The sequence below is a fragment of the Lactuca virosa genome, chromosome 7, assembly GCF_052849685.1.
Source record: "Lactuca virosa cultivar CGN04683 chromosome 7, Lactuca_virosa_CGN04683_v6, whole genome shotgun sequence".
Lineage (NCBI taxonomy): Eukaryota > Viridiplantae > Streptophyta > Magnoliopsida > Asterales > Asteraceae > Lactuca > Lactuca virosa.
The window spans coordinates 132,620,855-132,627,145 of NC_136432.1; the positions used below are offsets into that span (position 1 = coordinate 132,620,855).

The window sequence follows — 6,291 nt, forward strand, 5'->3', positions numbered from 1 at the left end:
AATATAAAAAAATTATTCCAATGCTAAACAAACGTAATAGAGTAACTTTTTCATCACATCACACCAATTCCCCTAACAAAAGACCATATCCGATTAAGACATGTTCAAACCCATTTACCTAACACAAATGAACTAGTTGAAACACGAGACCCAATCAATCATCTTCTGGTAATGTGCTCAACTAGATGTGTGGTTCACCTGGCGTTGTGGTTATCTTTTCTGTAACTACCACCCGACGATTGGCAATTGTGAGAAATCGTCAATTGTGAGAGAAGGTGCCCGAAACAGATTATGTCATTGTACTTTATAAGCCAAATTCTAAAAATCTATCTAGTTGGATGGAATGAAATGACAAAATGAATAGAATGGACAAGGTAATGGAACGAGAGATTGCATTCCATGATCTGTCTGATGACATGTAGGAATGGAAAAGATTTTTGTATGATTTTTTTATATTATATGTAAATACATTACATAACTCAATCCCTACTCTATAGATTATTTTAATTAATGAAATTTTATTTACATAATAAATAACTAAACATATTAAAGGCTTATTAAAACCCAAATAAGTTCTAATAAAAATTATATTTATTTAGCTATTTAGAAAAAAACATGCCTAAGGGATGAAATTAATCGTCCATCCCATTCCATTGGGGAAAAGACATAGATTTTTGTTAATTCCAATGGAATTAACCATGCCATTCTTTCCCTGATTCTATCATGCCAAAAACTATCGTACAAAAAGCATGTCATTCCTTTGTTCACATACCTGAATGTCCCTTCAATTTGTGATGCAGTGAGGTGCATCCATTGATCCGGTAGCAAATTTGCCGACCCAAAATCAGAAATATACAATTCCGTTAAAAACTTTAATGTTAGTAAAATCAACAATCACTAAAAGTAAAATATCTTTGTAAGAAAACAACTAACAAAAAGCATAGTCTAAACCTGCTTATTTTTATTTGATTACCTTAGGTTCAAAATCCTCTGAAAGCAAAATATTAGATGCCTTAATATCCCTATGAATAATCCTTTGTTGACAACCCTCATGAAGATATAAAAGACCTGAGGCAACACTTATGGATGGAGGCATCAATTGTTAGTGATGAAGGAAGATGCACGGAGACTGAGATGACGTAAACATGGTGGATGGCTTCTTTCTTGGACCAAGACCATTTCTAAAAAGTAATATCATTCATTTACCTACACCTATTTATCGGAAAACATATAATAACTTGTAGCAGCAACTCTATACCTTCTCCTCCAAATTTGAAACATTTTTGGCCATAAAAAATATAGAAAATTGTTTTTACACCTGCTAGGCATGGAAATCAACTACAACAAAGCTTTCTTAATTAACTTTAGTAGTAATTCATGAAGGAATTTAGTAATTAATCTCTATAACCATACATTCAATAATTAAAGTTCGAAATATGATCAAGAGCAAAGTGGTATTGTTTCCTATCTTAAGACCATCTGTTCCAGAACCTAAAATACCAGATTTACCTTGTTTTGAATATCAATACTAACATCTTTACAAGTTGGTAACTCCGCAAGTTGCTCGCTTTCTGTCATCAAAAATGGGATTTGTGTATAGTAGAAATTGTGATTTGTATGTATACAAGAGATTATGATCAGATATGTTATTTTGTATAATCTTTGTTTATACTTACTTGATATAACATGTTCCGCCAGTTCACTAAACCATTGTTTCAATCGAGCCTACAATTTTAACCAAAATGAAAAAAAGAAAACAGGTGAGGCGTTTTGGATTTGACATTGTTGATGATTAATAGGTTTGGTGAAACCTGACCTGCTGAAGGAGAAACAGGGTTGATTGGTAGAAATTGCTTCAAACCTTCAGTTTTAAGTAAAGGAATAAGTAAATACATGAATGTTAATTAGGTTATGGTTGTCACTCGCCGTAGCTTCCATCATAAGCAGTCTAAAATTTGAAGTCCCGCATGTAGAACATCTCTCCACTACTAGAAAACAGACCTTTAATGACACACAAGCAATGACACATGCTGATTTAAGATACGCATTTTGTGCGCGTCCTAAAAATAATGTCAGTTTTCTAAAATTTAAAGGACAGAGGACACACATTTATGCGTGCCCTAAAATTAGTGTCCAACAAAAAAAATTAAAAACACGGAGGGCACCTATATTAAACCGGGTGTCGTGTAGAGATGTCGCTTTATAATTATTTCAGACGCGCCTCGACCGAAGTATCAGTACTACTAAATTCCACAAAATCGTAGGAACTAGGGCTTTTTTCAAGAACGAAAACACTTGGTGCTCTCTGGCCTCTGTAACAATCGATCGACAATCTCGCCTCACTTGGTTGAACTTTCTGAAGGAATTGGTATGATTGGGTTTATCTATTACCTATTCATCTCTTCTGCCTTCCGTTAGCAGCGACTTTTGCTACCACAATGTCCTTTTCTACTTCTCTACCGAAATTGTCCCGTGAGCTATGTTAGACTATGCTCTAAGTCGGAAAACAAGACCACGGAAGTTGCCTGGCTGTTCTTATTTCCTTCTCAAGAACAACCGCCTTCTAAGAAATTACGATTTCTTAGAAATTACGATTTCTCAAGAACAACCGCCTTCTCAAGAACAACCTCCTTCTAAGAAATTACGATTTCTCGATTTTCATCCCCGTCTTCCTCAAACATTGTCGCCATGGTTATCTAGGTATTGTATTTTTATCCCTAGTTTTCCACACCGATGCCTTACATCAGGTGGGATTTTACTTGTTATGAATTCTTTAGCTGATTTTGATTATGCACGATGGATAATCAGGTAAAGATTGATCTTCCTCATCATTCTATCTTCTATATTTATGGTGTTGTGAATGATGAAAAAAGTATGTAGTATGAGGGTGATAATTCTGTACAGAGGAGGTGAACATAATGATCATAAAACAGTTGGTACTTGATTTGATAAATAGATAGTCTTTTCAATGAAGACTCCTTTAATATTTCATATTTGAGGCCATAGCATATATAATGTATTAGGCGAAATATTATGTGTTGTTGCACTATAGGTGTTCGGTGAAATGCCTGCATGAAAGTAAAAGTACAAAATACCGATTGAATTTATTTTACGTTTTTCCAAGATATTTGTATCACTATAGATTTGTGTCTAATTCATATCTTCAAGTGGGTGATGATGCAGAACGATGCAACTACAGGGAAGGTATTTCCTACTATTGTTATTCTTGATTTTAAAAAATCTATAAAATGAAATACTCTAACTGAGTATCAAAGTTTTAATGCTTTTTTCTTTCTTTTATGTGATGCTAAGAAATGACAGCTTTTCTTTCAGTTACAAAGTGATTTTTGTGATGGATACAACATTTGTTATGCTTGGGGAACCTGCAGCGTTTTGACCTCACAAAGATGTGGTTGTTTAGATGAGTTAAGGTTCATGCCCAGAAACCAAAAGGGATGGGGGACAGCAGATTGGTCGGGTGGTTGTGTGAGGCGAACACCATTGGATTGCAGAACAGATGGGTTTATCAAGTATTTTCATGTGAAATTTCCAGACTCGCGGACTTCATGGTATAACATGACCATGAGCAGGAATGAATGTAAAGAAAAATGCATCAAGAATTGTAGTTGTATGGCCTATACAGATACAAACATCAGAGGTGAAGGTAATCAGCCCAATTGAAGCTGTTGGGTACATTATGGTGGTTGATGAGTTACTTTCTGTTCAAAACAAATCTTATGAATCACCAACAATTTTAGTAGCAAAATCAGTAAGGGGTGAAGAAGAAATCACGGATGGAACAGTTGCTGTAATAACACCCGACATGCCAGATGTTCTATCTCATGTTTCTGTTCATGCAAGAAACAGCAAAGTTTGCTTTGCAACATGTTTTGATCCAAATATTTTGAATGATCTTCGGGAAAAACAAGGGAAATTGTTAGAACTAAAACCTACTCCAGCTGATATAACTTACAGGTAACATCATTTCCTTTTATAAATCTTGAATTTTCATCTTATATTTCAACAAATTACTCTCTTTGTGTTTGGATGATCTTAGGTGCTGTTAGTTTTTTAAAAAAAACTTCTTCAAACCACTTCTGGCTGCACGGCGCAACACACGCGCAACACTTTCTCTCTCGCGTCAGTTTGTTTTATGGAAGACTTCAGACTACAAAACCTCTGCGTGTGTGCTGCGTGGCGCAACACTTAACTTGCCTCTTCAAACCTCTTCATCTTTCATTTTTTCTAAGTGTTTTTTTTAGAATTTTGGTATAACTTATTTTTTTTTAAACTTATTTTTTTTTTTTAACTTCGATTTTTTTTTAACTTTTATTTACGGATTTGATACAATTTCTTTCTATAGTTTCCACAAATTTTTTAAACTTGATTTTTAAAAAAAAAACTTTGATTTTTTTAATTTTTTACCGTTTCTGAAAATAATATTTTCAGTTTCAATTACATCTTTTTAACGTGTGTAATTTTTTACGAACTTTGTAGACATCGTTTGCAATACATTTTTTTTATGTTTTTTAAAATTAGTTTTTTTCTAAAATAAAACTATTCGCTTCTTTTATATTTTTTTAATTTTTTTTTAAAAAGTTTTATATTTTTGTTTTTTTACATATTCTTTTTACTATTCTTTCAATGTTTTAAGACTAGAATTATCAAAATTTCGGTGTTGAAAACTATTTTCAGTTTATAAAATTAGTTTATTTAAATTTCAGTGTACTGCAGCAGTCTGCAGATGTTAAAAAACAAACATGTTATTTATTATAGGTTGCAGCCGTTTGTTCCACCTCTCCTGCTACAGGGGATTGCAGAGGTGGTCCGCAGACTTTATGAATTCTCACTTCGAAAAAACAAACAACACCTTAGTGAGGTGCAAGAGGGAGATTTAAAACAATCAAATAATTCAGAAGAAGTTGGTTTGCCATCAAATATAATATTGGTCAAAAAGGAGTTTGCAGGTAAATTTGTTGTTTCAGTTGAAGAGTTCACAAGTGAAATGGTGAGAGGTTTATGTTGTAGTTGTTTATGTTATAATAATTCTGATGTAATATCAGAATTTAATGTTGTTTTGTAATTTACTTTTGTTAAACTTTTTAAGGTTGGAGCTAAATCACGTAACATTGCATACCTAAAAGGAAAAGTACCATCGTGGGTTCGAATTCCTACTTCGGCGGCTTTACCTTTTGGAAGTTTTGAGAAAGTTATTTCTGATGAAAAAAATAAGGCACTTCATATTCTTTTCAATATTGGTGCTTTAGTACATTTTTTTTTTAATTTCAAAAGAGTTGATAAAAAAATACATTAATTTGCACGATGTGTCCGAGAAGTTGAAAACCTTAAAGAAAAAATTAGAAGCAGGAGACTTTGAAGTCCTTCAGGAGATCCGCAAGACAGTGTTGGACCTTGTTCCACCACCCTAGCTAGTAAGTCCCATTTTGTTATTTCAGACTGCATTCCTTACATGACGAGGTTATTTCCGTCTTTTCTACATTTGGGTTATTTTAGGAACAAGAGCTGAAAAACAAAATGAAAAGCTATGGCATGCCATGGCCAAGGGATGAAAGTGAGAAAAGATGGGAACAAGCAATGACTGCTATAAAGAAGGTTGGTTAGAACAACATGATTCCTAACTTATTATACCATTCTACTTTTTACTATGAACCCTAATATACAAAAAAAAATCTCTTTTGGTTTGATTTTCCAGGTTTGGGCTTTAAAATGCATTTGTTATTCATACCACAAATCCATCTTCTGGAGATCTATCAGAGATATATGTCGAGGTTTCTTTTTTCTCTATTATTCAATCTCACTTGTTTTCTATAAATAATAAAATTAATCTTATTTCGCTTAACCAATATTTATATTAACTTTATACAAAATTTCATTTCATCATCTATTGTTATGCTACAGGTTGTAAAGCGTCTTGGGGAGACTTGGGTAGGAGCTTATCCAGGTCGGGCATTGAGTTTCATTTCTAAGAAATATAAACTTGATTCTCCTAAGGTATGTAGCATAATTTTTTTTTTAATTTTTGTTTGATGTGATTGTAAATTAGATCGAGTGGCTATCGTAGACAACATTAGATCAAGTGGCTTTCTTAGAAGAAAACAAAGTTTTCGTAGGATAACAACTTCATTCTGCTATTGAGATTTTTCATCAATTACTTACCTTTATCTTCATTTTTCTTACCGATTCATTATATAAATGTATTTTCCATTTTTCTATGTAGATTCTTATGGAGTTTCAAGACCTAATCTGAGTTTTGAGTTACAGTACAAAATT

The 6,291-nt window shown here is 33.1% G+C and overlaps 1 pseudogene; it reads left to right on the forward strand.

Moving 5' to 3' along the window:
• The first annotated feature begins 2,796 nt into the window (after positions 1–2,796).
• Positions 2,797–6,082, forward strand: LOC145127158 (alpha-glucan water dikinase, chloroplastic-like; annotated as a pseudogene).
• The last annotated feature ends 209 nt before the right edge of the window (positions 6,083–6,291 follow it).